This window comes from Hyperolius riggenbachi, chromosome 9 (genome assembly GCF_040937935.1).
Source record: "Hyperolius riggenbachi isolate aHypRig1 chromosome 9, aHypRig1.pri, whole genome shotgun sequence".
Taxonomy (NCBI): Eukaryota; Metazoa; Chordata; class Amphibia; order Anura; family Hyperoliidae; genus Hyperolius; species Hyperolius riggenbachi.
In genome coordinates, this window is record NC_090654.1 from 42,275,001 (window position 1) to 42,284,280 (window position 9,280).

Consider the following 9,280-nt stretch of genomic DNA (forward strand, 5'->3'; position numbering starts at 1 on the left):
GTGCAAAGTTTGGAACCCCTGCCATAAACAGCGTAAGAATGCTGCAGTTTACATTTTCCCAGTGAAATGTGTTTTTGGCTCCGCCCACTGTTTGTAACCTGGACATACAGTCACTCAATGACCAGTTTGTGAGCTTTCGGGTCCTTGGCATCAATAATTTGTATTTTCCCATGAAATGAAACAAATCTGATTCACTATTTGTGGCTCTGTCCCCTTTTCTGATTTTGAACCTCAGTGACCCAATGACCAACAGTACCAGGTTTGAGGCTTGTGCCATTAACAGTGCAAGAATGGCAGCAATTTTAATATTCTCCTTGAAAAGCGACATTGTGATTTTTGATTGGCATTTTTAGGCTCCACCCACTTTTCTGAATATTAATCCCAGTCACCCAGTAACCAGCTGTGCAAAGTTTGAGAACCCTGCCATTAACAGTGAAGAAAGGCAGCAGTTTACAATTTCCTAGAAAAATCTATTTTTACTCCACCCACTTTTTGTAACCTTGACACACAGTCACTCAATGACCAAGTTTGTGAGCTTTTGGGTTCCTGGCATCACAATTGTGTGACTGGAAGCAGTTTATCCAGCAAATAAATCTGGCTGTTTGTGGCTCCACCCCTTTACTGAATTTGAACCCCAGACACTTAACGACCGACTGTAGCAGGGTTTGAGCCTCTGCCATTAACAGTTGTAAGAATGACTGCAGTTTCAATATTCCCCTTGAAAATCAATTGATTGAATGTTGATTGGCTCTTGTAGGCTCCACCTACTTTTCCGAATATTAATCCTAGTCACCCAGTGACCAACTGTGCTAAGTTTGAGAACCCTGCCAATAACAGTGTAAGAATAGCTGTAGTTTACATTTTCCCATGAAAAAAGTTAGTTGTTTTTGGCTCGCCCACTATTTGTAATCTTGACATAGTCACTCAATGACCAATTTTATGAGCTTTGGGGTCCTTGGCATCAATAAGTTGCATTTTACCATTGAAATTAAACAAATCTGATTGGCTGTTTTGGCCGCTCCCTTCAGAATCCAGTGACCAACTGTGTCACCTACCCACCCAGTTTGAGAACCCTGCCAATAACAGGATAGATGAAATCAATCTAAAAAATCTGATTGGCTGTTTGTGGCTCCACCCCCTTTAGTGAATTCGGACCCCAGTCACCCAATGACTGAGTGTATCAGGTTTGAGGCCTCTGCCATTAACAGTGCAAGAATGGTAGCAATGTGAATATTCCCCTTGAAAATTAATAGGTACATTTGATAGGCTGTTGTAGGCTCCACCCACATTTCTGAATATTCATCCCAGTCACCCAGTGGCCAATTGTGTAAAGTTTGGGAACCCTGCCATGTTAAAAATTTAGTTGTTGGCACCGCCCACTTTTTCTAACCTTGACATACAGTCACTCAATTATCAAGTTTATCAGCTTTGGGGTCCTTGTATCAATACTTTGTATTTTCCCATTGAAAAATAATCAAATCTGGCTATTTGTGGCTCCGCCCCCTTTCTGAATTGAACCCCAGTCACCCATGTGACCTATTGTACCAGGTTTGAGGCATCTGCTATTAACAGGTGTTAGAGAATGGTAGCAGCTTAAATATTCCCTTTGAAAATCAAAAGGTGAATTTTGATTGGCTGTTGTAGGCTCCACCCACCTTCCAAAATCTTAATCTCTTTCACCCAGTGACCAACTGTGCAAAGTTTGAGAACCCTGCCATTAACGGTGTAAGAATGGCTTCAGTTTATATTTTCCCAGGGAAATTTGTTTTTGCTCCACCCACTTTTTGTAACCTTGACACACAGACACTTAATGACCAAGTTTGTGAGCTTTCAGGTTCCTGGCATCAAAAATGTGTGAATGGAAGCAGTTTATCCACCAGGAAATCTGATTGGCTGTTTGTGGCCCTTTAGTGAATTTGAACCCCAGTCACCCAATGACCGACTGTAGCAAGTTTGAAGCCTCTTCCATTAACAGTGTAAGAAATGGCAGCAGTTTCACATTCCCCTTGAAAATCAATAGATGAATTTTGATTGGCTGTTGTAGGCTCCACCCTCTTGAATCTTAATCCCAGTCACCCAGTGACCAACTATGCCAAGTTTGAGAGCCCCTGCGATTAACAGTCTAAGAATGGCTGCAGTTTACATTTTCCCATTTAAGATGAATGCTGAAATTTGATTGGCTGTTTTACGCTCCGCCCACTTTTCCTGGATTTGTAACCTCGGTCACCAAGTGACCAACTGTGCCAAGTGTGGGGACTCTGGCTTGATTACTGTGAGAATGGCAGCCTTTTACATTTTTTCCATTGACATGAATGGATGAAATCTGATTTGCTGTTCGTAGCTCCGCCCACGTGTGCAGGGGGGCCGCGAGACCCCCAGAACATATCATCCCAGGTAATAAGGATCTGTGCACCAAGTTTCGTTCAAATCGGTCAAGCCGTTTTCGAGTGATCGCGGCACATACACACACACACACACATACACATACACACACACACACACACATACATCCGATTTTATATATATAGATTCATTTAAAAGGAACTATAAGTAGAAACAGAGGTGCCAGTACAAATATAAAATATATTAAACCGTTTAAAAGAGGAGGTAGTGGTGGACTTTCCTTCCCAAAAGTAGACACAATTCTGTTGATTATTGTCAACAAGTAGCTTTATTAATACACTCTACAATGCAAGACGTTTCGCAGGTTCAATCTTGCTTTATCAAGCAGTAATTGGAGCAAGCACAGAGGCGCTTTGCTTCCTGACATACTGCAATAGTTTGCTCCAGTTATTGCCTGATGAAGCATGGTTCAACCTGCGAAATGCATTGCATTATGGAGTATAGGAATAAAGCTACTTGTTGACAATAATGAACAGAATTGTGTCTACTTTGGGTAGGTAAGTCCACCACTTACTCCTCTTTTAAATGTTTTTTAAATACATTTTATCCTTAAAGGGAACCTTAACTGAACGGAGGGTATAGAGTTTTACTTACCTGGGGCTATTACCAGCCCCCTGCTGCAGTCCTGTGCCCTCGGCGCTGCTCTGAAATCCTCTGGTCCCCCGCTGTCACTTAGTTTCGTTTTTGACGACTCACCAGTCGCCGGCCGCCATGCGTATTATTGGACGCATTCACCAATGCAATTAGCGCTATTGCGGACCGCAACGCGTACAAAAATACGCGTTGCCGCATTCCGCACGCGTAGATTTGTACGCATTGCGGTCCGCAATAGCGCTAATTGCATTGGTAAATGCGTCCAATAATACGCATGGCGGCCGTCGACTGGTGAGTCGTCAAAAACGAAACTAAGTGACAGCGGGGGACCAGAGGATTCCAGAGCGGCGCCGAGGGCACAGGACTGCTGCAGGGGGCTGGTAATAGCCCCAGGTAAGTAAAACTCTTTACCCCCCATTCAGTTAAGGTTCCCTTTAAATCTTCCTACTTCTGTCAAAAACCTGAGCGGTTCTTGCCTTTTTCTTGATTGCTAACTCAGTAAAGGACCAGCCCTTAAAGCGTTGCTATCATATAAATCCGGCATAGCGGGGTCTAAACCCTCTATAACAGTAATTATAGATTGACGGTATACCTTGAAATGAATAGGAGCACTCAGTATATGATTTTAGATAAAAAATTGTATTTGCTTATCTTACAGCATATATACAAAATATGAACAGTTCCAAGTAGTGTTTCCTTCTAACAGTATTCCATCTCATCAAGGCTTTATAGCCAAGCGATCATCAATGTTCTAAGCACATTAAAAAAAGAATATAACAGTTGTGTTATGTCGAATAAGATCAAAAGCAGTCTCATCTGTATCAATAGCTGTGTATATAGTAGCTGTGTAAAACTTGTAGTAATCTTCTTAAAGAAATAGCATAAAAAATTGCTTCTAATAAAACTTCTTGTTAACATCTTAACAAAACTTAATGCTGAAAAATTAATAAAGTAAATCACCAGAATATTAAGCATATTACCCCTTCTCTGTCATCTCTTCAGCATCTAGAACCACTTGTGGGAAGGTAGCTTCTGCCTCATGTGTCTTCTCAGGAGATTGTTGGGATTCTGCAAACTATGAGCTCCCAGCCCCTACTTTTATAGGGATAGGAGGCAATATGGCTGCCTAATCTGGAATTTCCCTGGATCCCAGGTTCTGATTGGCTAAAGCTTCCGTGCGTCAAACGCTATCTATGTTTTGAATACCTTAGTCATAATATTATTGTTTATAAATTCCTTAATTACCTTATCTTGTGAGAACTAACGTAATTTGAAGTGTTTGACATTTAATTAATAAGGGTGATATCGTAATTAATTGGGTACACACGCAGGTAGACATCTTGACTTCATCATGACCTCCCGATAAGAGAAAATGTCATGAGACACTGGGTCTCCAGAATTAAAAACATCTCCCATATCTATGTTCCATGTTCCATGCTGTGTTTGCTTATTATGACATCTGTGTCTTAATTGGCCTGAGGTATGCCCATCTCTTTCTGAAATGCTGTCGGCCATCTTGACCCACCAAAATACATAGGCCTGTAACCAACAGTATTCAGACTTACAGTAAATTAATACTTATTTAAACACTATACTGTCCTTAAAGAGTAATCAAATTGTGTATACTGATAAGCTATCTAAATAATTTAATTCTATAATTTTTTTATGAAGAAATCATTAATTTTATAAATCTATAAAAGATTACAAAAAACACCAGATGGCAGTGTACTATTGTGTATTAAACTTCTAATTAAAAATGCTTTATCTGACATTTTATAAAAGTCACAATGAACTACCATAACCATAACACTATGTCTGCTGTCGTCACTAATTTCAACATAAGATATTGTTCCCAAAACAAAGAAAAACATGGCAACCTTGGTCTGTCTGGAACTGCAAAGTCTACATAAAAGTAAAACCAATTTCCCTTAGTCTGGTTTCAAATATATTCTGAACATTTTACTATTTGCACTTGTTTAAGGACTAACTCTATCTAGCATATAACTGACAATAATTCTTGAAATGCATACATATCAGGCTTATTTGAATCATCATAGTTAACTAAAAATAATATAGAAGACGGGGTTTCAGTGTGGTTATAACAGAAATCTGACACTTCCAGTTCATAATATAGTCCACCCTTAACAGGGTAATCGTATTCTTTACCGCCCAAGGCCACAGTCAGAAGCCGCCATCTTCAGTATAGGTAGCCAGATGATCCTTCCCCCTCCCTCCAGTATAGGTAGCCAGTTGACCCTTCCCCCCACTACAGGTAACCAAATGACCCTTCAGTTTAGATAGCCTGTTGACCCCCCCCCCTTCTCCAATATACAGTAGGTATCCTGATGACCCATCCCCCATTCCTCTAGTATACGAAGCCAGATGACCCTCTCCACACTTCTGTATAGATAGCTTGATGATTCCCCTCCCTCCAGTATAGATAGCCAGGTGACCCTTCCCCCTAGTATAGCTTGCTTCCCATATGCTCTTGATCCTGTGGTGCCCTAGGCCATGGCCTATGTGGCCTTGGCTTAAATTCCAGCCTGCCTTTAAAGGAGCGGGTTCAAATTTCTACTTCCTACTTTCAGTTCATATTATAGTCCACCCTTAAAAGAGGGGTGCAACCCCTTTTTTTTCCTGTCTACAGACAGCTAGTTCTTAACCTGAGTGGGGTCAGGTCTAATCTCTCCCACCTGCCTACATAGGCCATCATTCATAAAGGCAGTGCGATGAAAAAAAATCTGGGAGGGAAAATACCGCATTCGGTATTTTAGACTTCTGTGTGCTCATTCATAAACATTTTAACAGCTGCGGTAGAGATGCGGGGATTTTCCGAACTGAGCTGTCGGAGTTGTTACATTAATGAGCGGCTGGTTGATTTCTTACATTCCTGGTCTCCGTGCAGAGACAGCGTTACAATAAAAGGCAGCCCCAGCATCCCTTCAAATGTGCATTTTTTTTTCTTTTTGAATCTTCTCAAAGGGCTGGTGCACACCGAGCGGGTTTTTCAGCGTGGATACGCTTGGTTAATGTATCTCAATGGGGTGGTTCATACCAGAGCGGGAGGCGTTTTGCTGAAACGCATACTCCCGGGGTGAGGCATTTTTTGGATTGCGGAGGCGTTTCTGCCTCCAATGTAAAGTATAGGAAAGCCGCAAACCGCTCTGAAAAACGGCAGTTCAGAGCGGTTTTGCAGGCGTTTTTGTTACAGAAGCTGTTCAGTAACAGCTTTACTGTAACAATATCTGAAATCTACTACACCAAAACCGCTACACAAAACCACAAAACGCTAGCTGAAACGCTACAGAAAAAGAAGAAAAAGCGTTTCAAAATCTGCTAGCATTTTGCGGATCTGCTAGCGGGTTTTGGTGTGCACCGGGCCTGAATCTGTCTATTAGTCTTTCTAAACAATCTATGTAATTGCCACAACTTAGAAAAACTTCAAGAAACTTTACACATGCAGGTTTTCTGAAGTGAAATCTATTTGAAGACAGGTACCCAAGAGGTTAAAAACACAGCCTGGGTGTTCCGGGATGCCTTGTTTGTTCTGCTCACACTGCTGCTGCCTGGGGGAGATCTGTCCCCATTAACTTTCTGGCTTATCGCTTCTTCAGCTGACTTCAAAGCAGGCGGCATTTCTTTGTGTCAATACCGGCTGCTCTTATCTTTATGAATTGACACTTATTACATTTTACGACATGTGCTGGAGGTGTTCACCGCACAAGGCGGTAATTTATCTCCCTGCTCGGGAATGTCAGCTTTTCATGCGGAAACAGCTTTTATGAATGGACACTTTAAGTGTTCGGGAAAGTCAGCTGTTTTCAGCATTACCGCATGCAGTAATGCTTTATGAATCATACCCATAGTGGTTACCTGAATGGTAACCTGTGTTTGGGAGTATAATTCATTCATCTGTATTAATCAACACCTGCAACCAAACATACTGCACCATTGCGGGCTCTTGCTTTCCTTTTTGCGACCTCTGTACTTAGTTTAAAAGGTTTTTATTGTTTTTTGAAACATAAACTGTAATACAGCTTTAAAACACTAGAGCAATATAGTAGCAGATAATACAAAAAAATAAATAAAAAAATGTTTAGTTTATAAAGTTTAATTCCTTTTAAACAATGCAAATGCACGAGCTCCTGCCGGTGTGTTGGTCAGATGCTTTTCTGCGTGCGTGCAGAAAAGCATTTCACAGCTTTTGGCAGCTTCACCTCTAGTTAGGACATTTAAAGAAGTTACTAAGGAAAGGGCGGTGCTAAAGGGGGTGTGGCCAGAAATATGGCACACAAAAAGCACATTAACCCTTTGCACACTCGCATGCAAATGTTCAAACAAATGCATTCACAAATTCAATCATCCAGGCACCACTGTTATCCTTACAGCTAAGTTAAAAGCCGGGGTCTTAGTTCACAGAAGAATGCATTCTCATGCTTAGGACACCTACGTTTACCTGGGTACTTCTGCACAGTGTAGGTGACTCTGGCCCTGTAACATGCATAGTGCAGACATGCAAACATTCATTGCATCAAACCTATCTAGGTATTAGGAGCACCCATTCTGACGTCCTCTCCTGGGACAGACAGTGCATCATACCAATCGCACACGGGAGATAACGTAATGATGACTGATGGTCTAATGATGACTGAGGGTCTGGCCACACTCACCTGTGTGGCTACAGCCCGGCCCCAGCTCGGCAGCCTAGGCCTGATTGGTGTATGTTGAGCTGGGGGCAGGCCACAGCCATGCAGGCAGAAGTTGTCGAAGACTTGCTTTCAGTCCTTGAGGTCACACATTTTTGGACCAGCTTAAATTCATTGATGGGACTAAATCAATAAAGGTGTGGTTCATCAGGTAGAACATGTTTCTCAATTTCTCAGCCCATTATAAGCACTTTCGTGGATATGGCCCTCAGGGACTGCAGTTGGACAGCACAGCCCTAGGCTCATGCCTGGATTTGAAGCAAGGCCATCACTTTGGGTGCTAGGAAGCAAGGGGGGCAGTGGTATGACACACTCAGGCAGTTAAACTGGTGACAGTGGTCCTGGGTAGAGTTGAGCCGAAATTTTAGTAATTTCGCATTACTATAATTACGCATGCGAAATTCGCGATTACAATGCGAGATTGCGGTAGCGTAATTGCCATTAAAATCGTAATTGAAAATACCGTAAGCGTAATTTTCAACGCGTTATTTTGCATTTCGTTCATGTTGTAATTTCGCATTAAACGCTACCGTAATTTCGCGTTAAACCTTAACGCTCCGTATAATGTAAAAAAGCCGCCGACTTTAAGGGTTAATAGCAAAGCCCCCTTAAAAGCTAAGAGCCTCAAATTTGGAGAGTATATTAAGGAGATCAGGAGGAATAAGAGGAAAAAAATTTTTTTCAAAAAGACCTTATAGTTTTTGAGAAAATCGATGTTAAAGTTTCAAAGTAAAAATGTATACATTTAAAAACCCGCCGACTTTAACGGTTAATAGCAAAGCCTGCTTAAAGTTTAGGAACACCAAATTCTCAGGGTATATTAAGGGGATCAGTGGGAATAAGAGGAAAAAAAATTTTTTCAAAAAGACCTTATAGTTTTTGAGAAAATCGATTTTTAAGTTTCAAGGGCGAAAATGTCTTTTAAATGCGGAAAATGTCAGTTTTTTTTGCACAGGTAACAATAGTGTATTATTTTCATAGATTCCCCCAAATGGGAAGAGTTTTACTTACTTCGTTCTGAGTGTGGAAAATATAAAAAAAAAACGACGTGGGGTCCCCCCTCCCAGACCTCTTTAACCCCTTGTCCCCCATGCAGGCTGGATAGCCAGAATGCGGAGCACCGGCCGCGTGGGGCTCCGCACCCTGACTATACCAGCCCGCATGGTCCATGGATTGGGGGGTCTCGGAAGGGGAGGGGCAGCCAAGCTTTCCCCTCCCCCTCCGAGCCCTTGTCCAATCCAAGGACAAGGGGCTCTTCTCCACCTCCGATGGGCGGTGGAGGTGGAGGCCGCGATTTTCTGGGGGGGGGGGGTTCATGGTGGAATCTGGGAGTCCCCTTTAAAAAGGGGTCCCCCAGATGCCCACCCCCCCTCCCAGGAGAAATGAGTATAGAGGTACTTGTACCCCTTACCCATTTCCTTTAAGAGTTAAAAGTAAATAAACACACAGACACTTAGAAAAAGTATTTTAATTGAACAAAAAACATAACCACGAAAAAAGTCCTTTAATATTCTTAATTAACCATTAATACTTACCTGTCCCTTTAAAAGCCAGTTCCCACGCAATATCCTCGGAAA